Source organism: Aedes aegypti, chromosome 1 (genome assembly GCF_002204515.2).
Source record: "Aedes aegypti strain LVP_AGWG chromosome 1, AaegL5.0 Primary Assembly, whole genome shotgun sequence".
NCBI lineage: Eukaryota > Metazoa > Arthropoda > Insecta > Diptera > Culicidae > Aedes > Aedes aegypti.
In genome coordinates, this window is record NC_035107.1 from 295,251,019 (window position 1) to 295,278,987 (window position 27,969).

Below are 27,969 nucleotides of genomic sequence, written 5' to 3' on the forward strand. Positions count from 1 at the left end.
ACTTGGCTTTTGCATTAATTATTTGCAATATTTAGCTTTATTTTACCGTGAAAATTGGAGCATGAAGAAAGTAAACAGTCTGATAATAAATCTTTGAGCTATTTAGTGGAATATCTATAAATAAATGAAAACCAAATTCAGTACTATACCATTTAATTACTTGACAGATACGTTTATTTCGGCGTGTATTCCGGTCTTACAGTTAAAGTCGAAATACACGTATCTGTCTAAGGTTACAAACTCTACTGGAAATAAATGGTACTAAATTTGGTTTTCATTTATTCATGTAAACAGTCTGTCGTGCTGGTGGAAAGTCTCTTTTCAGACACTTGATCTCTACTTTAACGCATGTCTCTAGAACGTCTCTATTTTTGATGAAAGGTCCATAAAGTCCTTTTTTAACCAAAGTGGTCTCTTAAGTCACTATTTTCCTGTTTCTTCTCGCTTAGTATATGAAAGCTCCATATAAATCTTTGAAGTCTTTTACGTGAGTATTCTCGAGGAGTTTCTATTCAAATTCTTCGTGGAAAATTTTCAGGTTTTTTGATGTGTTTTCTCCCGAGATTTCGTCTGGAATACTTTTAGAACTCCAGAAATCATTCTAAAGATTTCCTACAAATTATTCTAGGATTCATGCAGAAGTATCTCTAGAGATTTTTTTAATGAATAATTAAATAAATACATCCAGAAATCATACTTGAAATTCGACTACCTCCAATAATTTCCACAGCAATTACTCTTCCAGAATTTCCTGCATAGATTTTTCCATCAATTATTCCACCGATTTCGTCAGTAGTCACTTTAGCTGATCTTCCAAATATTTCTACATTTCTTACTCATACTCCTGTATGACGAGCGACGGAATCAAGAACAATAAGTGTCCGGTTCGCGATGTGCAGTTGCGAAAGAAGTATCGCAAGTCCGTGATTGTTGAGGGTGCTTTTGACGAAATTGAAAGCTATTGTTAATTTCCCTATCACCGATGGATTATCAATTGGTGAGCTCGTTTAATGCTTCTATTTCAAATGAGTTAATGTGGTTTCAATGTTACATTTATGTATTTATTAAAATACATTGATTGGTTCGTCACTATAAGTTTCGGAATAATCTTTTTTTATGTTTTACATCACACATTTAAATAAACAAAAGGTACAGTGGGAGAAGTGTATCAGTGGGGTAAGTGGATCATTTGTCTGTATTGAGCATAAATACTTGAATATGTTGAATTTTTTCGCAGCATTGCTTCGTTTTAGGTTATGTTCTTACGTCCACACTGATACTAATGAAAAACTGATACTACACCAACACTAACACAAGCAAACTTGTTGGCTGCAAAAATCAATTTATTTCAAAATTGTTTTCCGTCAATCAAAATTTCATTGTATCTCTGCCTTAAATCAAATTCTACTAGTTTTTTCAACGCATGGTGAACATTTCAGTTCTAATTGTATGAATCAAAATGAAAAATATGTGAATTTTATAAATAAATACAGATATATTGGACATGGTACACTTACCCCCATTTTTTAATGGGGTGGGGAAAGTGGATCAAGTATTATTACCATTTATTGGCAGACTGCTTACGATAATTTGAATAAGTTTGAATACTCGCAAATATTGTTTTGTTTTTACTGTTTCTCATTACTAGCTTAAATTTGTCTAATTGACTATAGAAAATTTGAATTAATCCACCTAAAATTTATTTTAATCTTTCTGATATAAGAAAATATAAAAGAATGAATATTGCAAAATTCCAACAAAATTTTTCGTCGTTTATTAAAGCTGAGTTGCAAAAAAGCAAAATATACAAATTTTCCAATTAAAAACATATTATCGTACCTTATTTGACCATATAAAGTGTTCTAGACAGATGATACAAATACATTCAAAAATAGAATAAGAAGATTTCAGTTTGTTAAACAAAAATAAATGTATCTAATATTTTTAAACAACAAGTGTTTTTCGAAAACATCGTTAGGAATAATCCTACAATACTTCTTTATAACTTATGTGATTATATTAAAGAATTTTCTCCAAATATTTCTAGCTACAATGTTTTATTTTTGTTTGAATTATTGTGAACTAATGTATAAATATTTTTAATAATATTTTGATAAAATGAAGACACTTTTCAATTTTTATGGTATCAAAACATAACTTAACTAGCACTAATAACAAGAACGAGAGCAATATCATTCTTAGTATACATGATTACACCATATATGTTTTGAGAAAAGATTTTTTTTAGTGGTGATCCACTTACCCCACCATAGTGAGGCAAGTGGATCATTTGGCGCAAATTTTCAAGTCCCTCATACTCAATACATAAAAATCAGAAAAATCTAAATAAATGACGATTTGAAGTATATTAGTCCCTCATTTGTTATCCACAGAAAAAAGTTTGAATTACATTATTTACGTAAGCTGTACGTAATAATGAAGTTGACTAATGATTTTTCTGTATCCACTTACCCCACGGTACCTTACCTATTTGTTTGTTTCGGTAATTGCGAACAGTTTTGAAAAGTTTGATACTAGGAATGTCGATGTTTTTATCAGATACTGATAAAGGACTATCTATTAAAATAATATGAACTTAAGAATTCTTTCAACAAAAAGTAGCCTTTTTCTGTGATAATCATGGAGATGCAAAGGTATACACGGTCTCTAATAATAATTGGTATCACAAACAACCCTATCTTTATCTAACGATTGTAACATGAAAACACAACATACATGCCTGTTTAGTATAAAAACTTGAATGGTTCGTCACCATAAGTGTCGACATATTTTATATTTAGTCTTTATCGTCAATGTCAATAGATAACTTTTTCAATTGAGGTTACATGAGTTACAGTCAGTGACAAAAGTTAGTAATCAAATGCTGATTTTCCATACAAACTGCCCAAGTTTGGGGATCTGTTCCTCAGCCTCTGTTAGCTTGAATGGGCTACAAATAGCCTGAAGTATTGTATGTAGTGAATTCAATAAATTTCAGTAATTTTCCAAAGATTTTCAAAGACTTGTTCAATGACAAAAATAAGTGATCGTGAGATTTTTTAATTTAATTCAAAAGTCGTAGATTGTTGTTTAATGGACCAAGTTGCCCACTCTTACAACCCGAGGAGGAACAAATAACTCGCCAATAACTTATGCATACCATATTTTGGTATCATACCAGAACTAGGTATTGTTCAGTTATCAATACCTCATTTTGGTATTACAATGGTATTTGAAAAAAATGTTTAAAACAATTAAAATACTTTATTTTGGTATTCGACAGCTATTGAGGACTGCTGGAGGTATTGAACTAGTATTGAAAAATTTCACTTTTATATGAAAATCCACCAAGTATTATTTAGGTATTACAATACCTGATCTAAGTATCAGCTTGGTATTTGTAGAATATGCAGAAGGTATTATTTGAGGTATTTTACCTCTTATGCAGGGCTCATTCATACCTCATTCAGGTTGTAAGTATTGGAAATTATCTGGTATGGAATACCTCAATTTGGTATTCAGTAGTTATTTTCTTCTGCTCGGGAAGTTACGCAAATTTGTAGAACACACAAAATACTTACAACTTACCGTGTTTGAATTAAATAAACAAATCTCTGTTACTTACTTTTGTCTTAGAACAACCCTCCAAAACTCTAAAAAATGACTGCAATGTAATGAATTCACGACAGACAAAACTTCAAGTTATTTATAGTTTGTCATCCAAGTTTTAGCCAATTCAGACTACCAGATGCTGAGAGACAGATTCCCAAACTTGGACATTTCGTATGGACTGCACCAAGGTGAATCCAGATTTTGTAACACTCCTCCCCTCCCCGTAAGAACGTCGCCGGCGCCGTGATCGATTTTGTAGTGTTAGGAATCCACGAAATTGTACACTGCAGATGGTAAGCTACTCCCAAGCTCCGTCTGTTGGTTCCTTGTCTTCTTCTTCTTTTTGGCATTACGTCCCAACTGGGACAAACCCTGCTTCTCAGATTAGTGTTCACTTCCACAGTTATTAACTGAGAGCTTTCTTTGCCAATTGACCATTTTTGCATGTGTATATCGTGTGGCAGGTACGAAGATACTCTATGCCCTGGGAATCGAGAAAATTTCCTTTTCGAAAAGATCCTCGACCAGCGGGATTCGAACCCACGACCCTCAGCATGGTCATGCTGAATAGCTGCGCGTTTACCGCTACGGCTATCTGGGCCCCTGTAGGTTCCTTGTGCAATTTTGATTATTCTGGTCAATCATGGAGTAGCAACTAGGAATTGTACGGTCATTTTTGCTCATGTTCATGCTCTTCCAAATATTTCTACATTTCTAACAATAAAAACCTCAAAGGTTAAATCTTGTGTTTTTGATGGAATTTGTTGAGGGATTTTTTCCAGGAAACACTAAAAAATCTTCAAGGAGATCCTAAGCCGATTTTTCCAGTTTATCTTCCAGTCATTTGAATTTAAGTTATTATATGAATTCATCAACTGGTTTGTCTCAGCAATTGCTTCAGAGTTTGTTCCTGAAAATATATTAAGAGCTCTTTCAAGAATTCCTTTAATAAATTCGATCAAAGATTCCTCATTAGACTGCAGATATTTTTTTTCATTAGACTTTTTCTGCAGATAACTTTTTCTGCAGATATTTGGGCCCGAATGGCCCATTTCCTCGAAGGCCATTTTCCCGAATGACCCTTCCCCCCGAGGGTGAAACTTGAAAGAACCACCAATCAAATGAAGAAGGCTGCTTATCAAATGACCGGTTCGTTCGCTACCTTGGAATGCAAGAAGTTATGATAATTATGAGTGCCAAAAACTTTTCGGCGAAATGGGCTATTTGGTTTGGGGAACTGGGGAAATGTCATTTGAGGAACCGATATATGGAGAAAAGTAGCACAAGCCCTTCATGGATTAATTTCTTGAGAGAAAATTTTTCTAAGATTTTTCTGGAGGATTTCCAAAAAGAAACTTGAGGTGAGTCTCTGGGGTAATTTCTGAAGATGTACTTAGAGGAATTCCTATTTGAAATCTAAAAAAAAAAATCCTAAACGACAATTTCGAAGGAAATCTTAAGAATTCAGTGCACTGGAGTGGAGGCATTGCTAGAGAAATCAATGGTTGAATTATTGAAGATATTCTAAGCAGACATCTTGACACGGTGAATCCAATCGTTTTCTTATGAGATATTCCTATATCTCGTAAGTAATTTCTGAAGTTTAACTTACAAAAAAACAAAAACCCAAGTTTAATTTGTTGAATATATTTCTAACTGTTTATTTTGTGCAAGCGATTGAAAATTAACTTTTTGCTATCAGTACAATTTTAAATTGCTTGTTTTATATTAAAACATACATTTTTCTGTCTATTGCTCCAAATATAAAGTTTTGTCGGAATTTTCATTTAATTGATAAAAAACTCGTAACTGAATGTGTTATCCCGTATATCAGACAGTATAATGGTTTTGATACTTTGTATCAAAAAATATTACTAAGTTTGATATGTGTTTGATATATATGCAACATATTTTGTTATATTTATGTTACAATGCATACAACGTTTTGTTATGTTTGACTTATTTTATGTAAAAAAAAAACAATATTTGAGAAATTTATATTTTTCTTGAAAAGTTAAAATCTTTAGCTTTCATTCCGTCCAAGAAAATTAAAAATCGGTCAAATTATATTTTATTGAATAAAAATTTTGCAAAATTGCGATTTTTATGGTCACCCTATTTCGGAAATGGTCACCCTAATCAAAAAATCCAAAAACGCGTGTATCCTTATTTCGAATAAGGAACAAAATAGCAAATATTCACGGAATTCAGTGACCCACTAGATCGGCTTTTCATGGAATGGCTGAATGATCAATTTAAAAGTCTTGATAAATAGTATCAATTGACATAATGCCTGGAATTTATTAAATAAATGTATAATTGAGAACAGCAGATATGGTAGCACATATTTTTTTAGACACTTGGTATCTATGCAAATTTTTACAATGTCTCTGTTTTTAATAGGAGATCAGTCTCGGTTTCAACCAAAATGATTTCTAAAGTCACGATTTTCTTCCCATTGCAGCGAATTTTGGTTCGAAAAACATGGCCATGAAGATTACTCTATAGAATTTCCAAAATGTTTGTTTTGGATTTCTAGTTTTCCACCGATTTTCCAGTAGTTACTTTAGCAGAGATTCCTACAGGATTTCTGCCAAGAAAATTCCCAATGGTTTATTCCAGAGTTCCTATAAGAATTTCTAAATGATTTCCCATGCTATTATTTCAGGAAATCTATAAAGACTTCTTCTTCATTAAGAAATTCAATAAATTCTAGCAGTGGTTCATCATTCTTCCATTAGTGTATCCAGAAATTTCTCAAACTTTTCATGCTCGAATTACTGCTGCAGTTCTTTCAAAAAATTCTCGAGTAATTTTCCAAGTAAAATCTCCATAGATTATTCAATATTTTATTTGAAACCACTAGCAAATACTACTGCAAATATTCCGACCATTTTTACACTCAATTGCTACCAGCCCGGCTAGAATTTTTTAATGGATTCTTCTTATTGTTTTTGAAGGAATGTCTCCGGAAAATCCAGGGCTTTATCAGGGGTTTAATTGATTATTTTTTCAATCATCCTGGGCAGTGTTGTGAAAAAACTCAATTTCTCACAACTCACGCTTGAGATTTTTCATGCGTGAGTTGTCAATCAAGCAAATCAGCAGTCAAAAAATCATGGATGAGTTGGCTCATCTTTTAAACTCATTGTCTCGTATTTCCACTGCTTGCTCACACACGGCAATAATTTCTTGTTAGTCTAGTAACATTATGTTAATCCTTTCTAACGTAAACAACAACATTCGGGTTTCACGAGTTTATGCCGGGTTTTGCGACTGAATCATTTTTTACGATTTGAGTTGATTGAGTTGATTTTGCGTCAAAATCTCAAGCGTAAGATTTGCGAAGCAGATCTCTAATTAGTTTGCTCTCACGGGAGAGCGTATTGATTGAGATTTTGAGTGTGAGTCTATCAACACTGATCCTGGGTAATGTCTTTGTAAACTTCCACGGGAAATTTCTCTAAAATTCTGCTAAACTTAGTGAAGAAATCATAAAAGTAGTAAGTAACTGGAGTAACTTCTAAACGAAAACTTCTTGATCGAAATTTCAGGGATTGCAAATATCTTGTTTGCGATGACATACTTGCAAAAACGGAAGATTTCTCCTATGCTTTCAAAACTCAACTTATAATATTTCCACATATACTAAAGGCAATTTATTTGAAACCTTCAAGTAGACTTGTTATCACGGTGAGAAAGATTCGAATTGTCTAAGGCCCAATGCTAGATAAACATTCAACTATCAAAAATCACATTGAGGGCATTCAAGCCAAATGTAACAAATATGTGAAATGTCAATCCACTTATTAATAGAAAATCGAAACTTTGCCTTAAAAATTAATTAATTCTTTTGATCTTCAAACAAATTTTCAGGCCAGCCATGTTGTATGCTGTACCATTGTGGACTAGCTGTTGCAATACTAGGAAGCTCTGCAGAGCATTAAAATTAAAATTTTGATTGAATCTAAAGCTTCCTCATTGGTATAGAACTAATGAGTTACATAGAATATCCAATAGAACTAATGAGTTACATAAAATATTGAAATATTGAAACAAATGTCGAAGAAAATTGTTAATAATTTTAGACAAAAATCGTTGCAACCTTCTATTGCCACGATTAGTGTGTTTTATATTTAGGTTAAGTTAGGTTAAGTTAATTGAAAGCGTTTTTTCCTTATGAACTGGTCAAATCACGTCACCTGTAAAAATTCTGATCTGCTATGGCAAAATAAATGTAATATGTCAACAAAATTTAATAAAAGCTCAATTTAGTTTTATCAATTTAGGATGATAGTGTTTTCCAACACAGAAATGATTTCTCCATCTTGACCCACTGTGCAAAAGACTTCATTTTTTGTCTACTTTAACATATAAAAAAAATCAAAAATACGATTTTTGAGAAAATTGATTTTTAAGCTTTATTTTCGATATATAAAAAAATACAACATTTTTTTTTACAGTGTATAGTTTTTTCCAGATAGTCCCAACAATAACCTAAAACTTTGCGGAAGGCACCAAACTGATCGGACAAACCGTTTCTAAGTTATATTTTTTTGAAAATTATTAAGGATTTTTTTCTTAGGCCCTTCTCAAAAGTAAGGCTAGAGTCAAAATGGCGAGCCGATGATGCAAAAAAGCATTTTTGGGCATAAAGAAAGCATGTGCCAAATTTCATCCAAATCAAAAAATATAAAAATGAAATTTGGGAAAAAAAGTCGTCATTTTCTGTGGAACCGCTCAAATAAAAACCAACCCACCAGAGACCAAATAGTTTGAGAAACCTATACCTTGCTTAGAGTATCGATTTGGGGATCCGACGTCCAGTATTCGAATCAGTACAGGTACCGCGAGCGGGAGCGTGTTTCAGAGTATACCCGCGGCGCGGGCCGGTCGAACGGTCGGTCAGATTGGAGGTGAGGTGAAAGAAACGTTGCACGAATGACGATGGTCTGTTTTCGTTGTCGTCAGCCGTCAGCTTTTGCGGCCGACCAAAACGAAAAACAAACATAGGATGACCAATACACTTGGCTGTGTGGGGTGGTGATTCGTGTGCACGATCGTGTAAGTTTTGGTGATGGGATCACCTATCAGGTTTTGTATGAGGGGTGTGTTAACAGTGCAATCATGATGGATACTTCAGATCTCTTCGTAGCGTTTGCAATACCTTTCTTGAGAAGTTAAACGTTTGATGGGTGATTTATGGTTCATATTAGCAAATTTTGTATCTAGTTGAGCACACGTGTTCAGCATTTTAAATCGTTTCGCTGAAAATGCTTCTGAAGAGTGGTTTATTAGCATTGGATTCGAATCCCGCCGGTTGAGGATCTTTTCGGGTTGGAAACTTTCTCGACTTCCCAGGGCCTATGTGGAATATCTTCGTGTTTGTCAATCGACATACAATTGCAAAAATGGTCATTCGACAAAGAAAGCTCTTAGTTAATAACTGTGGAAGTGCACAAAAGTACACTAAGCTGAGAAGCAGGATCTTTCCCAAAAAAAGAAGTAATGTCAGAAAGAAGAAGAAGATGCGAGCCTTCCTTAGCCGAGTGGTTAGAGTTCTTGGCTACAAAGCAAAGCCATGCTGAAGGTGTCTGGGTTTGATTATGATGGTCTATGATCTTTTCGTAATGGAAATTTTCTCTACTACTCTACTACTCTGGGCATAGATTATCTTCGCACCTGCTACACGATGTACGAATGCGAAAATGGCAAAGAAAGCTCTCAGTTAATAACTGTGGAAGTGCTCATTGAACACCAAGCTGAGGAACAGACTCTGTCCCAGTGCGGACGTAATGCCAAGAAGAAAAAGGTGCTTTAGATATTTGATATCCCTATGTAAGATTCGAACAGAAACCTCCCGAGTATTTGAAATAAATCCCTCATGCAATCCCAGTTAGAAATATAATCCCTTTGGATATTTAAGGTAATATCTCTGGGATTGCGGAATAAAACCCTTCAGATGCATTCAAGGCCCCAATTATTTCAAGAGGCATTTCTTTTGAATTAATTTAAGAAGTCTTGTTATGACATTCTTTCAAGGAAACCTTAAAAAATATTCAGAATAGTTGCTAGATATTCCTTTAGGAAATAAAATAGCCATATTGTTCTAACAAGACGCCAGATATATCATCAGGAGGTATACATATTTCTTAAGAAATCATAATTAGAAATTGGAACACCAAATATACTCATTCTTCACTCAATGTTTCGAAGCAGAAAATGCTACAGTAATTATGTCTGTAATTCCTCTGATTATTTCCACATATTTTTTAAACATTGCTCCAGAAGATCATACAGGATCGTGTTAGAGTTTACAAAAATAATATCCAAGACTTCCTAAAAGGGCCACAAACTACTAGAAATTCTCGTGTATTTTACCAGGAATTAACCTAAAACCCTCCTGGTCTGGTCCCGGTCTCGCACTCCAATTATTTCTAAAAAATTGGGGTGGGTAATGTCTATTACATTACCGCGGGGTTGACGTAGAACTACGATGATTAATAATTTGATTTGTCAAGTATATGAATTTGAAAGTGTACTAGTGTTGTGTTGTTATTGATCGGATGAAGTTTTCAGAAGTTAACTCTTTTTGGACTTATTTTGGTAGTCCTGAAAAGAACCATTTGTCGTTCTGTGGTTCCGAGAACCAGTGTTTGGTGTTCCAGGAATAATGCCAGATGATTGAATTTGTTTGTTTGGTCGTTGCTTCCTTGTGTTGCTTGGTTGGGTGATCAATTTCTGGCTCCAGTTGTAGTTCGCCAAACTCCTCCAGTAGATTAGATGTTTGATGGCTCGGGTGCTTCGATCGTGATAATCGATAGAATCGATCCAGTGCTTTGGTCTGTAGCAATATCCATTGCATGAGCATTTAAGCTCTGTACATTGATACTCATCAATATGCAGGCTTGGCCCAGTATTTCGCGCAGTTCGTCTCAAAGCGTCACTAATCGATGATTGCCTAAGCGCTGCAGCTCATTCCTCAAGTCAACCCTCTTGGGAGAATTGCTGCCTTTGGCGTGATGGAACTTTAAAAGTAAGAGGTTGTTTCCGAGATACGACCGCCAAAGTGACGTTGGATAACATTAGCATCTTCTATTTCCTGGCTTGAGACCGTCACGAACTTATGAAAGATTTCTGAGAGAACAGCACCAATTTTCGACCCAACACTAACTTTCGACCGATTTTCGATACGGTTTTGGCCTACTTTGTATGAAAATACGAAAATTGGCACAGAATTCTTGTAGGTCGAAAATAAGTGCTCTTCTAATCAATTTTCACACTATTTGTTGCATGCCATTGTTGACCTATTATGAACATTTTGTGTTATTATTTGGTTGGTTCGATTAACTCTTCAACCGGTCGATGAAAGAAGGTTCATGAGCGATAACTTTTGCTCAACAAACAAATATTCCGCTTGAAGGTCCATGCATGATCCACTAAGATTGATTGCTCAAGTGGGTTCTGAAGCCTTTCGATACTCGTCGTATCCGTGGCGAACGTGCTGAAATTGCATTGAAGCACAATTTCAAACAACTGCCCTTTTCAGGGCCACAATTGATTAAATAATTTATTTAGTTATCAATTATAGTTTCGGATGATTAGTTTTCAATGGTCGGGCGGCGGTAGCATTTTCGCAGTCTTTTCTGTGTGCGTATTTCCATTCGATCGACAATGTCTTACCAAATCGAAACGTCAACAAAGCTGTTGCTTATTAGTTTTAGCTCTGTGTTCGACGAGTTGATACTGATCGCTCTAGTATCATTTAGGTAGCGACGGCGACAACGGCATTATGCGATCATCTCTAAATGCGAAACAAACCGGGAGGGATTCTTCATTCAAGTGCCGTTCGCAATTTATCCGGCTCATGCACACACTGTCGAGGATCGCCCCGCGCGCGCACAATGGGAAATTTATTTCCCATTTATGGTTGCGTGACCAAAATCTGAATCAATCACAACCAATCATCAGTAATGTCGCTCTTCACGGTGGAAAATTCTCACAACTCTTTTAAAATGAAATTGTCGTCCTGAAAAGGACGGTTGGTGGTAGTCACCGTCGATCAAACTGGGTTTTCATTCCATTGTTAGACAGAAACACACCGAAAGATCACCGAAAACGATTAAATTAAAATGCGGTCGGTAATTTTGTGCTTTCTTGTCCATCCTTGTATTCGATGGTTTGCTCACTCCTCCGACGGTAATTATCAAGGTTTCTGGACGCATTCTCCACGAATTCGATGGGCTAGCTGGATGCCAAGGGCCATGATGAGCGATTACACGGAACCCGCAGCTTTTAGCTTGGGAATAAACAGCAGCAGCAGTGACGAACGTGTAAATTTTATTCCGATATGAGTCCTTCTCCGGTTGCTGGTCAACGATTGACTGATGCGCGCGAGAAGTCGAGTTTGGTTGGCTTCGACTGAACACGAGATAATAAAGAGAAGTAAGAAGAAGACCGAAAGGGGCGTTTCCCTTTGAATGACGAAAGTGGCTAAGATATCGCGCAACGATGTCTGTGTCAGGAATACACAAGAAAAATGTGCTTTTCTATGAAAAATAAGACATACTTCGATATTTCCCAATTTTTCAATAGTTTAGTCATGATAATCAATAGTTTTCATTGTTGGAGTAGATTCGAAAGATTTCCAATCGATTGGTGTAAGAATCTTATCTTAGAATCTTAGAATTCTATCCGGGCGTTAGTAAGTTATTAACAGTCAAAATCTAACCAATTTTCGTGACACGAGCGATTTTTCGTTTTTCGAAATTGTACCCCAGTATGTAGCCGTAAGACGGTATCCAACGTCAAAAAAAATGGAAGAGTTTGTCAAAAATAGCCCTTGCAGTGAAGTAACCCGTGACAAACCAACATATACCAATTGCTGATCCTGGCTTTTGTCATAGTCGTACACGACCTCGGGTAAAGTTCCACCTCGCGACTTATGAACAGTAAAAGCACAGGCACTAACCATCGGGAACTGAATGCGTTTGCATTTGATTATGCCGCACAGTTTGAAAGTAAAATAAAAATTCTCTATACAGGAGTGAAATTGGAGTTTCAAAACCAAGAGCCTTACGTTGGCATGAAATATTTTGAACTCTTATAACTGTTTTCTGGTTTAACGAAATTCCTTGAATGGCACCTCAATTGAAAGACAAGACATCAAAGGGTCATGTCGTTTACTTACTGAATCCCACATAACTGTCCAAATAGTTTAATAACTGTTTGAAAAGAGAATGTTGATTTCAAGCAAGCTAGAGAAAATTTGACGTTTGCTTTCCATTCTCCGCTTGGATCGCATCTCAGCAGGCAACAGATCGTCTTGCTCTGACTGGGCGTGCTTCTCAGGCACAGACATCGATAGCGAAGGACTTCCCCGTTTGTCTTGCTTCGTTCAAATCAAACTGTCGAGCGAGCGTGAGAAGATGCCGTCCGAAGCCAAAGTCATCACCGCTGCCGCTGCCAAGAAGAAGAAGAAGAAGAGGAAGCAGTCCACAGGAAAATTTGCGGTCGAACTGTGAACACGGTCAGGCAAGTCATTCTGGCTTTGTGCTTCACCGCTTGTTTGCGTTCACCCAGCCATCGTCATCGCCGCCATCATCAGATTTCGACTTAAGCCCGGTGATCCACTACCTGTTACTGTTGTGCGTCATCCACGCCACGAATCTTTCGGTTCGTCGTATAAGCAAATAACTTGCTCAAATTTATACATTTGAGTTGAGGATTCCCCGTTTGACCATGGCAATCAACTGATAATATCCCGCAGTGTTATTTATCTGTAAGAGCATCAAAGCCATCGGCCCTTTTCAGGGCCATCAAGTTGGTGGAAAAGAGTTAAAAGAGAAATATTTCCGACTTTATATATGACTTCTAATATTCCTAAATCAATTTCACGGCTTCATACAAAATTTCATTTGTCATGAATAATTTATGACTCAACGATTTGAGACTGTAATCGCGGACGCTGCTGCAGTGCCGTCGGGGTGAGTGCTCAACATTCCACAACAATTGTAATATAGCGTGGCATTTCCAACAGCGTCTTTGATGTTCCATATTTTGTGGGAACACTTTGATTAGGAAAATTATCACATGCAACAAAATTGCGACATATTTAGAATGCTTTTGAAAAGACATTCTCATTGAACAATTGTAATAATTTTGGCACCCATGGATCAGAAATTTACCGTCATAATAAAGAAAATTATTGATTATCATGCGTGATTTTAATTTATTGTAAGCTATTAAAATAATGTTGATATTTTTACTGTTCATACGAACGCGCATGTGAATTTTTCAAGATATGTAAATCCCTAACCAAGACATCAACTTCATGTAGCTTATCCTAGATTGGTCAATCAGAAGAAGGCGAAGAATACGAAAGGGAGGAGCATCGTCTGCAATTCAAATTATGTAAAACATACTATCTTGTAACAACAGGATTCGGTTCATTTCATTTACACTTTCGAGCTAGTAAGAACTTCTCGTGATAAACACAGTATAGCTAGTAATATTTCTTAATGTGCTTACCACATACTTGCTATAATCTCTTAATTTATCTCGTAGCATCATACAATATCTGATTTATCACGAATAATCGACAATACGGCAATTTGAGGATGTTTCGAGAACGCTGCTGCAGTGCCGTCGGGATGCAATAACAGCATAATGCTCATCTTGTACATCCCTTGCCAAGATATCAATTTCATATAGCCTATTTCTCAGATTAACGCAATAGACAACATGTAGAAAAATCAATTCAGATCAATAGTTACTCATTACAATTGGTCAAGAAGCAATTTATTGATTTTAATGTCGCAGTTTTAATACATTTTCCAATTTCCGTACTCGAGAATTTTGGAAGCGGGGGCCGTGATGCTCTGGATGGATTGTCCTCCATGACTGGTCCTGGCTGGAAATATTCGTGGGAAGAAACTCGACCCTTTGCTGCAGGAATTTCATTTACAACTCTTTGGTAAAGCAGATATTTTCCGAGGAAAATTCTGATAAAAGTGAACTTTTTCAAAACAACTCTTATTGATTGGAATATTTATCAACAATTCTTTGTTAAGTAAAATCATCCTTAATAACTCTTTGCTCCATCGCCAAACCAAACCATTTCATTGAATTCATCATGTACAAGAATATGAATGGTAAGGAGAGGCAGATGGTGTATATTTCGCTGGCGTTACTTTCCAACAGGTCGCTGGTTGGCGCTGACTACTAATCCGTCCACTGAATGATTTTCAGTTGTTGCTTTCGCTTCGTTGCTCTTTGGTTCCGTTCGCTACTCGCACACTGCTGTGGCTTTCACGCGCTCTTCTTTGCTGCTCCGCTGCTTGATCCGTTCATTATGCCGTTCGATTTGTGAATGAGCTGGGAGCAGAACAACCAGTGGTTTTATTTGCTCGAGCTCCTTTCACCGATGGCGAGTGGTGGGGTTCTCGCTTGGTTGTTTCGTCACTCCGTTCGCTACTCGCACGCGATTGGTTATTGCTTTCGCGCTATTTTCGTTGATGGTGTAATTCTTCGCAGAGAAAAAAAACTGCGACTCTTTTGATTTTTCATGCAAAATGACCTACTTTGATAAACTATATCTCAGTTATTTATGGACCGATTTGAATGAAATTTTCACAGAATATCAGACATACAGTGAGAGGCAAAATAAAGTGCCCACCTTACCAGTTTTCGAATTTCTCTCATTGATTTGGTTCAAATTAAAGTTAACACACCTAAATCTTTTGTGATATTTTAATTTTGATGTTCTTTTAAAGTTGCACTTACGAAATTTTGATAAAAAAAAGAATTTTACTTAAAGAAAAAGAAAATCAATTTGTATTGAAAAAAAAGTAGTGACAAAAATAAGTGCCCACTTCCTTCTTGGCCCCAGAAAAGATGATTTAAGAAAAATAAAAAGCAATTTAATAGTTAATGTGTCCTCCTTTGGCCTTAAGGACTTGCTGGAGGCTCTTCGGCATGCTTTTCACCAGGTTTTGTAGGTGTTGTGGATCTAGTTCTTCCCAGGCGCGCTCCAAGGCTTCAAAATAATTATTTTTGTTGGTAACACCAGTTTTTTCAACCCTGGCATCGAGAATCGCCCACAAATTCTCGATGGGGTTGAGGTCTGGGCTTTGTGGAGGCCATTCCAGCGGTTTAATCCGACAAGACCGGAAAAAAGACTTGGTCTTCTTTCCAGTATGCTTCGGGTCGTTGTTCTAGAGAAATATGAATTTCTCTTCAAGGCCCGTCTGGATCAGCGAAACCTCCAGATTTTCCAGCAAGATGTTAATGTAGGAATCTGCCATCATTATTCCGTCGATTTTCACGAGGTTTTCTACTCCACTCCATGAAAAACACCCCCAGACCATCACATTTCCTCCTCCATGCTTCACCGTTCCTTGGATGTGGTGCTCTGCATCACACACGAGCCCGCCGCTCTCGGTTAGACAGCTCGAGCTTCAGGAGCGCCACATCCAAGGAACGGTGACGCATGGAAGTGTGATGTGATGAAATGTGATGGTCTGGGGGTGTTTTTCATGGAGTGGAGTAGGAAGCGTCGTGAAAATCGACGGAATAATGACGGCAGATTCCTACATTAACATCTTGCTGGAAAATCTGGAGGTTTCGCTGATCCAGACGGGCCTTGAAGAGAAATTCATATTTCTCTAGAACAACGACCCGAAGCATACTGGAAAGAAGACCAAGTCTTTTTTCCGGTCTTGTCGGATTAAACCGCTGGAATGGCCTCCACAAAGCCCAGACCTCAACCCCATCGAGAATTTGTGGGCGATTCTCGATGCCAGGGTTGAAAAAACTGGTGTTACCAACAAAAATAATTATTTTGAAGCCTTGGAGCGCGCCTGGGAAGAACTAGATCCACAACACCTACAAAACCTGGTGAAAAGCATGCCGAAGAGCCTCCAGCAAGTCCTTAAGGGCAAAGGAGGACACATTAACTATTAAATTGCTTTTTATTTTTCTTAAATCATCTTTTCTGGGGCCAAGAAGGAAGTGGGCACTTATTTTTGTCACTACTTTTTTTTCAATACAAATTGATTTTCTTTTTCTTTAAGTAAAATTCTTTTTTTAATCAAAATTTCGTAAGTGCAACTTTAAAAGAACATCAAAAATAAAATATCACAAAAGATTTAGGTGTGTTAACTTTAATTTGAACCAAATCAATGAGAGAAATTCGAAAACTGGTAAGGTGGGCACTTTATTTTGCCTCTCACTGTAACTTAAAATTTTAATTTTTTTTTTTTTTGAGTGATTTTTCCAATCACACGTTGAAAAGCAGTTACGGTTTGACTAAAGTGAATTTTTTGACGATTTTTTATGATTGACATAACTAAACATATTGAAGGAATAGCTTCATGGTATCTTCAGCAAAGTTGTAGATTTTGACGAGATGAATAAGTTTGCTGAAGACAGTTTTCGTGTAAGGCTATCAAATTTTAAGATAAAAAGTTTTGAATTTTTCGTCGAAAATTACAGTTTAGTCAAACCGTTATTACTTATAACCTTGTGATTGGAAAAATTATTCAAAAATATATGTTAAAACTCAAGTTACATCTGATGTTCTGTGAAAGTTTCATTCGAAAATATTTCCATAAATAACTGAGATCTAACTTACCAAAGTTGGTCAATTTGTATGGAAAATCGAAAAAGTATCAAATGCATGCGAATAAGTTGGGGCCTTCCTTAGCCGACTGGTTAGAGTCCGCGGCTACAAAGCAAAGACATGCTGGAGGTGTCTTGGTTCGATTCCCGGTCGGTCCAGGATCTTTTCGTAATGGAAATTTTCTTGACTTCCCTTGGCATAGAGTATAATCGTGCCTGTCACACGATATACGAATGCAAAAATGGAAACTTTGGCAAAGAAAGCTCTCAGTTAATAACTGTGGAAGTGTCATAAGAACACTAAGCTGAGAAGCAGGCTCTGTCCAAGTGAGGACGTTATGCCAAGAAGAAGAAGATGTGAATAAGTTCTCAGTTTATTCGACAAACCAGCTAAATATTTCATGGGTGCACAACAGCAACAGGGTAGTGGATCACAGGGATTTAGTTGAAATCTGGAAACGTAGCTCAATCTTGAAATCTTGAGCGATTTCACAAACCAGATTCTGGATTAACAGCTCAGCAGGCTTCTAGCAGCGAGGTACTTCTCGCTAAGCAAGTTTGGAGGAGCTCTTACCAGCTCGAAAGCGGAAATGGAATGAAACTGAATCCAACGAAGGCAGCATGTTTTATAACCTTGGAATAGCAGATGATGCTCCTCCCTTTTGTGCTCTTCGCTTTCTGATCGGCCAATCTGGGAAATGGGTATGTGCCAATAATGTGTTGGGCTTGGAATTACTTGAAAATTGCGGCGAATACTAATACGTGAGAAATTTGTCGAACATGAATTGTTGGAATGATTGGCATTCCCTAAATATTCAATACGAGCTATTGATAATTAATAGTTTTCTTTATTATGACGGTAAATTTCTGATCCATGGGTGCCAAAATTATTACAATTGTTCAATGAGAATGTCTTTTCAAAAGCATTCTAAATATGTCGCAATTTTGTCACATGTGATAATTTTCCTAATCAAAGTGTTCCCATAAAATATGGAACATATAAGACGCTGTTGGAAAAGCCACTCTATTTTGCAATCGTTGTGAAATGTTCAGCACTCACCCCGACGGCACTGCAGCAGCGTCCGCGAGTACAATCTCAAATGGTTGAGTCATAAATTATTCGTGACAAATGAAATTTTGTATGAAGCCGTGAAATTGATTTAAGAATATTAGAAGTTATAAATAAAATCGGAAATATTTCTCTTTTAACTCTTTTCCACAAATTTGATGGCTCTGAAAAGAACCGATGGCTTTGTTAGCTTCGATGTTGTTACGGATAACTAACACTGCTCGGACCAGCAAAACTCAGGGGGCTTCTGGTATTTGCTCCTAACGGGATTGCTTCTTGATCACCAATGATGATTTCATCACGAGTCGAAATTTTGAAGCGCGGGTCAACAGCTTCTCGGCCGATGAAATTTGCGGCGGCGATGACGATGGCTGGGTGAACGCAAACAAGCGGTGAACCACAAAGCGAGAATGACTCGCCCGACCGTGTTCACAGTTCGACCGCAATTTCTCCTGTGGACTGCTTCCTCTTCTTCTTCTAGGCGGCGGCAACGGTGATGGCTTTAGCTTCGGATGGCATCTTCTCTCGCTCGCTCGATAGTTTGATTTGAGCGAAGCAAGACAAACGTGGGCGTCCTTCGCTATCGATGTCTGTGCCTGAAAAGCACGTCCGGTCAGAGCAAGCCGATCTGTCGCCTGCTGAGATGCGAGCCAATCGGAGAGTGAAAAGCAAATGACGTCAAATTTTCTCTAGCCACCCCTATTTATAGATTTGCTTGAAATCAACGTTCTCTTTTAAAACAGTTATTAAACTATTTTGACAGGTATGTGGGATTCAGTAAGTAAACGACATGAAGCTTTGATGTCTTGGCTTTCGATTGAGGTGCTAATCAAGACATTTCGTTAAGCCAGCGCAAAGTTATAAACGTTTAAAACATTTCATGCCAACGTAACGCTCTTGGTTTTGAAATTCCAATTTCACTCCTGTATAGAGAAGAAAGACGTACTTCTACGTCAAAAAATTGTTCGCAATACCCTGAAGTAATGTTTCAAAAACTTCCTGTTCTTTCATGACTAGTTTTTTTTTCAGGAAAAATCTGTTGTAGAATTCCTGAATGAATCTTTAAAGTTGTTCCTGAAAATATCTTTAGAGATTTTTCTGATTGAATCTTCAAAAAGGAATTGAACTGTTGAGAAAATCCTAAGAAATTACCAGAGTACTTTCTGAAGATATCCTTAAGAAATTTTTTGGACGAATTCTTGACAGCCATCTTTGTAATAATTTTAGGAGTTATTTTTGGCAAAACTTCTGGTTGAAATCTAAAAGGTATCCTAAATGAAAATATCTATATCAATTAAAATGGTGTTTGTATATCTCGAAATGGCTTAAGAACGAGTCAATAGATTTGAATGATTCTTTCTCCGCTTTGTTCGTCAAGGGTTCCGAAGTGTTAGTGTGAATAAAAATCTCAAGATGTTCACCAGGAAAATTGGATAAACGAGAGTGAACGGAACTGTCATTTTGTATGGGACGTTCCATAGCGTTTTTCAACAGCCTACTTGATGGCAAGACGAAGTTTGCCGGAACCACTAGTTATTAATATCAATCCCATAAAAATCTTTGAAATAACCTCAGAGAGATGTGTTTTTTTTTAAACTTAGATCCATGGTAGATCTCTTTCTCCTATTCAGTCTTTTTTGATCTATTTGTTAGACACTTAGTCGCAGGGCTAGTAGCACATATCTTTTTTTTGTTAAGACTAACCTACTATTTATATACAAGTCTCCAAAAACTCTCTTTTTCAATGAAAAGACTCTAAAGTATCTTTATTGCACTTAATGGTCTCTAATATTACCTTTTCTATTGTTTTATTTTTGAACTAGTCTGCTGATGTGTGTCAGACTACCTGAGTTCAGTATCCCGACTAAGGGCACATAATAAAATTATATCAGCAAATGTTATTATGTTATAAGGTTTTTTCGAACATAGGTTGTTACAAACTTGATGCATGATGTTGTTAAAACAACTAAAATTATAACAAAAAGTGTATGAATAGTAACATAAACATAACAAAATGTGTTTTAATTGTATCAAAAACATATCAAACCAAGCCCACACAATAGAAACCTCAGCCAGCGCAGTTGCTGGCTAGTGTAGTGTGCTATTCCTATATCTAAAAAAAAAACAATGCGCTCTCGGGCTAGGCATTGGATATATATAGAAAGCGTTGTGTTTGGATGGGCATCTAATTCTTCCGAAAGAGGTGCACTTTGCGAAAGAGGACCACGTGATTATTGAGCTGAAATCGAATTCAGGTTAACTTCTGCGTTCATGAGTCCTCTCATGGCGTAGTGGTTAACGCGCCCCAACTAGAGATCGGGGAGTCGTGAGTTCGATTCTCACTGAGAAGACGTGTAACTTTTTCGCAAATCTTCACATCAATTTGTCCATCTAATCCAATTGCAAATTATATGTAATGTTTAGCTTTCCGGTAGTTGTTAAACTTCCACTCGGCTGGTTGGCCGTAAACCACGATTCATAATTAAAACAAGTATTTATCGAGCAACGGACTCATGTTCCGTAACCGGTCGTTTGAGAACGTCGCGACCCATTGGAAGCCCACACAATAGAAACCTCAGCCAGCGCAGTTGCTGGCTAGTGTAGTGTGCTATTCCTATATCTAAAAAAAAAACAATGCGCTCTCGGGCTAGGCATTGGATATATATAGAAAGCGTTGTGTTTGGATGGGCATCTAATTCTTCCGAAAGAGGTGCACTTTGCGAAAGAGGACCACGTGATTATTGAGCTGAAATCGAATTCAGGTTAACTTCTGCGTTCATGAGTCCTCTCATGGCGTAGTGGTTAACGCGCCCCAACTAGAGATCGGGGAGTCGTGAGTTCGATTCTCACTGAGAAGACGTGTAACTTTTTCGCAAATCTTCACATCAATTTGTCCATCTAATCCAATTGCAAATTATATGTAATGTTTAGCTTTCCGGTAGTTGTTAAACTTCCACTCGGCTGGTTGGCCGTAAACCACGATTCATAATTAAAACAAGTATTTATCGAGCAACGGACTCATGTTCCGTAACCGGTCGTTTGAGAACGTCGCGACCCATTGGAAGCCCACACAATAGAAACCTCAGCCAGCGCAGTTGCTGGCTAGTGTAGTGTGCTATTCCTATATCTAAAAAAAAAAACAATGCGCTCTCGGGCTAGGCATTGGATATATATAGAAAGCGTTGTGTTTGGATGGGCATCTAATTCTTCCGAAAGAGGTGCACTTTGCGAAAGAGGACCACGTGATTATTGAGCTGAAATCGAATTCAGGTTAACTTCTGCGTTCATGAGTCCTCTCATGGCGTAGTGGTTAACGCGCCCCAACTAGAGATCGGGGAGTCGTGAGTTCGATTCTCACTGAGAAGACGTGTAACTTTTTCGCAAATCTTCACATCAATTTGTCCATCTAATCCAATTGCAAATTATATGTAATGTTTAGCTTTCCGGTAGTTGTTAAACTTCCACTCGGCTGGTTGGCCGTAAACCACGATTCATAATTAAAACAAGTAATTAAAACAAGCTATAATGTTTGATACAAAGTACCAAATTATAATACTGTTCGGTATACGATAATATTGTATATTATTGAAATGTATAACTATCTATTTATTTTGTTATAATGTTGTTAAAAATGAACAAAACAATATCTTATAGGGAAATAAAACACATTATGTTATATTATGTTCTGTGGATAACGGAGCCTAATAAAATTATACCATAATATGATATGCATATCATATTCTGATAAAATTTTATTATATTTTTGTTACAAGCCTCTAGTCGGGATGGTATGCTATAGTTGGGTTACATGAAGATACTCCAAAGATGCTCACATCCACAAGGAACTGTACTTCTTTTTCCAAAATTTCTCCAAGAAAATTTCAGGGAGAAATCATGTTGTTTTTAGGATGTTCGTGGTGGAGTCAAAGACGAAAAAAAGAAATTCGAAGGAGAGTAGTGGATTCGAAGTAGAATACATGCGGGAATTCAAAGTACAATACTACAATACGGCGTTACAAGTTAGAATCTCTTTACAGATTAAGGTGAAACATCTTGGAATTCCAATTCAATATTGTATCAGAACTTTGAAGCCACAAATCTCTCGAAAAAGCATCAAACGGCAGTACTATTTCTTCTTTAGCTTTGTGCACTAGCAGAAAGTATGAAATATGGAAATCAACTTCGTCCATATGGGGAGACTTACGGCTTCGGCACCATTTGACTATTATTAGCCATCAAATTTCAAACGCCAAATACACAGTATTTTTCTATCAAAACTCATCAATGAAAACATGCAGATGATTCTTTGCTCTGCCCGACAGACAAACACGGAATTTGTCTGCTGATGTCCGCGAAAATTACAAAAGAAGCGCGACGTCGGCTTAGGCTGCCGAGAGTACGTAAGTTCCCCTATTATTTCTATAGATTATTGCCTTTGAAAGTATAAAATATGGAAATCAACTTCGTCCATATATTAGGCGGCATCCACAAATTACGTAACGCTCTAGGGGGAGGGGGGAGTAGGCTCAAGCGTTACGACTCATACAAAAGCGTAACGGAAAAAATTGGTCAAATGGTCAAAAATTTCCAATTTTAGCGTTACGTAATAAATGGACGCTGCCTTATTTCTACAGATTATTGCCTTTGAAATCGTTAGTAAAGGCACAAGCTGGCCATTGCGCCAGCCATGTTTCACCTTAAGAGTAGAATTTTCAAAATTCCGGGGATTCAAATTAGAATCCTTCTGGGTATTAATCTTAGAATTCCTGCGGGCATCCATGATAGAATCCTACCGGAGATCCAAGCCACAGTTCTTCCGGTAATCGAAATAGAATTTCTCTGGGGATTTAAGTAGAATTCTTCTGGGAATTCAAGGTAGAATACATTCGGAAGTCCCTGCTAAACTAAGCAAATAATTTGGACAAACGTCATGGTCGTGGAATCGAATCCTATAGGTCGAAGATTTTTAGCGAGTGTAAAATTTTCTCGGCTTCTCAGGGCATAAAGTAGCTTCGTGATTGCCATTCTATATTCAAAGATGCATAAAATTCTCTGATTAATTTCTGAAGCAATTGCTATGGCTAAACGCGTACATGTCCTTGGGTGCATAACGATTACCGTAAGGATATTGAAGTTTTCTGTGTCAGCAGACTGCCTGAAAATTAGCTGAATCTTTGGACGATTTCTCGAGCAATCCTTTCCTTCAGAACTTCTCCAATGAAATTTGTATGTTTTCTCGGTAGGATTGGCTGAGGAATTCCTTGAAGGATTACTTGATCCATTAATGAAAAATGTTTCACTCAAATTCCTTCCGGTTCTTGTACCTCCGGTAAAATGTAAAAAGGTGACAATTGACCATTTTACATTTTCCATACAAAATGGTCTACTTTAAAGAGGTTAGATCAGAGTTATTTATGAACGGATTTGATTGAAATTTTCACAGCACGTCAGACATAACATGAATATCAACATATATTTTTGAGTGATTTTCCTGATCACGAGGTCGAAAGCAATAACGGTTTAACTTTTTTTTTGGCAAATTTTAATAATTGACATAACTACACACTCAGATTTTTTTCACGAGCTCGGCTGTGCGAATCTCGTTTTCCCGATTTTAACCGAGACTCAGCTAACAAATTGTCCGGTTGCTTAGCAACGGAGCGCGATTTACTGATACTCGGTTTTCATTTGCTGAGATCCCAGGAAATTTATTTGCCGATTACTCGGCTGTGCGGATCTCGGTTAAAATTAGCCGAGATTCGGCATTCTAAATTAAGTGTGTAGGGCTGGAAAGCGTCAATGTAAATAGAGAGTGTCGTGTGACTTTTACATAGATGCTTTCCTCACTGTCATCGGACGGCGAGACAATGACAGAGATTTTTGTTTCAAATTCTCTTTCATTTTTCCGTTCCTACGGCTTGTGACGGAATCGTGAACTTGTTAATTTTTAGTTCATTATCTGGTATGATTGTTATTTATATCGCTAGAATCATAAAAAGATATCCACTTAACTTATCAAATTTATTTACTTCCCAAAGTTCTACAACATGAGAATAGCAATAATAATAGAAAAACACCATTAAAACTGTTCTCGTAAGAGCTTCGTCATTGCGTCGTGACGAAGTGAGCAAATGAAATATAGCTTCGCCTAGTGACAGGGAGAAGACTCGTTTTGTCAGTATCGCAATTCGGTCATGATACTTAACAGCCCTGGACACAACTAAAAAATGAAGAAATAGCTTTATGGTTTCTGCAGAAAAGTTGTAGATTTTGCGACTCATGTTCATCCCTTTGACTCATGTTCATCCCTTTGAATCACGACTTCTTTGACACGTGCGTGAGAATGGAAAGAATAGCTAGCTATCCAGAAAAGAATAGTGATTTTTTATTATATTAAATACGGCATACCACCATGGGCTGGTCATATTGTATCAGTGTACGTAGGAAATGATGCTCAATTTGAAACATCTGATAATTCATTCGTGTTCAATGTATGTCAAATTGGTCGTTAACTGTTGAAAATTCATTAAAATTAGTGTAACTCTAATATTCTCCTATAAACCCTTATATAAGGAAAAAGCAAAAATTCAAAAATTGACTTTTTTCAAATTTTTGCCGATGAAAGATTTTTTAGTATGCCGCAAGCTTTTTTTGACTACCAAGGCTAACTTTTAGTGAAAAAAGATCGGAGGTTCATGCAAGTTCGATAATATGTGTGTTTGAGCACACCGTGCATCATTTTTACCTAAAATCGCAATTGAAGACGTGAGTTCCATCTTTCCTCCTAAAACCCCAATAGGTCCTTCTGTGCAATGGTCTAGGACTGCTAATGATCAAAGCAAGTGCATCTGTATCGGTCTATGATCAATATTATTTCGCAAGTTGTAACAAGCTTGATAAAAAACAGCAGCGAATGAGAGACCCAAAGAGAGTGCGATTTTAAACCCATTTTCCTCGCTTGTTTATCATTGGGGATAGGGGTTTTACTTTACTGTTACCACGAACATCCTGTGTCTGTGTCTTATTCGCAATTTTTTAGCTTTTTCGCAATTAGTTGGTAATAATATGTTTTCCTCTTTCAAGACCAGAATTGGCTTCTGGGTTTGTTTCAAAATTTTAGATAATATCCAAAAGGGCTTAGAGCCAGGGTCCAATTGAGAAATTTTATTTCCAAAATGTTTGTTTCCTAATGGAAAAATCGTTTTTTATTTTCTTTTGGCAGATCTTGCCATATGATTTACATAGCAGGATCGCGAGTGCGTTAAAATTGCACTCTTTTAACGTTTTCAAGACTGATCAAGAGTTTAACATCATAGTCTATAATCACGGATTCGAATTTTACTTCACATTTTAGTAGTGCAATGGAATTAGTTAAAGTCGAGAGCATTGTCAATATTAAGTTTTGTTTGCAAAGAAATGTTAACATCAAGATTACAATATATGCTTCATATGTATTCCAGTCGGCTCGAAAATAATTGATTGTGGAGCTGATAGGATTGAGAATCGATTATTTGAAATGTAACAGGGACATGAGCAGAATCAAAATCAGCGTGACTAACTACAACTAGTTGGCTACAAAGGTTTATAGAAAAGGAAAGGCTATCAGAGTATTGAATTGAGATATATCCTGAAGAGCAATCATCAAATGAACTTCTGCCGTTGGAATTACTTTGCAAATTATTCAGTTTACGACGTTTGGCATTAAAGTCACCAATGACAAAAAAATAACTTATTGCGAGTCAATTTTCGCAAGTCAGTTTGGAGCAAATTAACTTGCTGTCCAGTGCATTGAAGAGGCAAATAGGCAGCTATGAAGTATATGTTATTTATCAACCTGTATTTCAACAGAAACACTTGAAGTTTCATAATATTTGATTTCAAATGACAAAAAAAGTTGATGTTTTATACGCCTATAAATGATGATTTCAACTCCACCACATGCTCCATCCAGTCGATAAATACGATAAACAAATAAAGTTTGGAACTCCTTTGAGTTTGGAAACAGGTTTCAAAAAAGTTTCAGTAATAAATACTATATTAATGTTATTAGCTGTTAGATCAACGGATTTCAATGATTCTTTCTTCGTTTTGTTTCCGCCGTATTCGTGGTGTTTCCAAACAAGTTTAAAAATCCATCGGGAAAGTATGAAAGATCGAGTGAAAATAAAATTGTCATTTTGTAATTAGGTCTTCATAGAATCGCGACAAAATGCCTACTCAGCGGCAATACAACGTTTGCCGGGCAACTAGTCTGATACAAACAGATATTACGTAATACTATTCCTATTCTCAACGTCGACTCTGTAGTGTCGTAGTTTCTTCCAAGTTATAACTTTATCCAATCGCTCATCAAAGCTATCTTATTGGTTTGAAATTAATTACCTAAATTACAAGAACCAGTATTGAACTTGGATTTGATGAGCTTTGTATTCTTTTTTGCAGACCTTTTCTTTGCTATACGAGATAGGCATAAAAATTTTCGCGCGGTTATCCTCTGACTGAAATTCACTGCTAATACCAGCTGCTATTTTCATGCGCCGATCCACAACTCCCAACTTTTTTTTTACATTTCATTTGATGCACTTGAGGTTTTTATTCTTTTCAATCTTGCAATTCATCACAAACGTTTAACACTTTTTATTTGCAGCCATTTTGCACTGTTTGTTCTACATCTGTTCAGCGCTATTGTCTGCGGCCGGTTTCGCACTTTGCTGCCAATTATTTCACATCCAGGTGTGAAATGTAGGGTCACGAATCATATTCAACCGATTTTCATTAAATTCCACTGTCTTATCATTTTTTCCTTGAATTTATCGTTTTTCCACCATTCGAGAATAGTAACTCTATCGGCGACTATCACAAACTATACACCACCACAGGTGTTTTCGTTTCTGTTTCTCACTACATCGCCATCCTGCTTGCACTCAGTGGCTTCGAACACTTACACAGGCACGTTCACTTGGAAGACTGCTCATAACCAATTATACATATATGTACGCAACCACGGGCCAAAAAAACCATGCGAAAAATAACCCTCCCAGACGGATCCCAAAGGAACTCTTCGCCCACCTTTGAAGTATCACAACACTGAGAGCTTTTCCACGCTTTCCACCAATCGTACAATTATACCGCACTACGTCACCAACGCAACCACGACGGACCTTCCACCTTCTAGGGAGCCTCCTTGGATTTTAGGGGTTCAATATATTTTTTTGGACAAAATTATGTCGCCACGGCCAACTTTGGAGCACTTGCACTTCGGCACGACTCGGAAACACTCTCGATCGCGATCTCGACTACTACGATCTACCCGTCGTCGTCTGTCTATTCGCTAAGCTGCTTAGCGCACACGCGGCCACCACACGATCTCCTCCGGGGGTTTTTTCGCGGCTGACGGTGGCGGTGGTGGTGGTTGTGGAGCTCGCTCGTAACACACACGCGCGATCGCTCTAACTTTGTAGGCAAATTATTGGCATAGATGAGCGTATGATAGAAGAAAAAAAAAACTCGCCGTCGAATTGTTTGGCCGTCGTGTTCGCGATTGTTGTTTTGAACACACTAATAATTTGAAGGCTTTTTTTTTATTATTTCTGGTTTTTACGTTTCTTTCCCGTTTTGGTGCCCCTTTCGCATCGCGTGTCCAGAGCGAGAGTGTGCCTTTTGCTTCT

The 27,969-nt window shown here is 37.1% G+C and overlaps 1 protein-coding gene across 2 annotated transcripts in view; it reads right to left on the reverse strand.

Annotated features, from left to right (window-relative positions):
- LOC5565942 (segmentation protein cap'n'collar) overlaps positions 1-27,969 on the reverse strand; it is a 255,950-nt gene extending 227,981 nt beyond the window's left edge. Inside the window, exon 1 of one of the 2 annotated variants that reach the window (XM_021838214.1) lies at positions 27,371-27,969. The gene's annotated coding sequence lies outside the window, so the exon portion shown is untranslated. Of the gene's footprint in view, positions 1-26,683; positions 26,770-27,370 lie in introns of those variants that run through there. The other variant, XM_021838215.1, reaches the window with a different exon arrangement.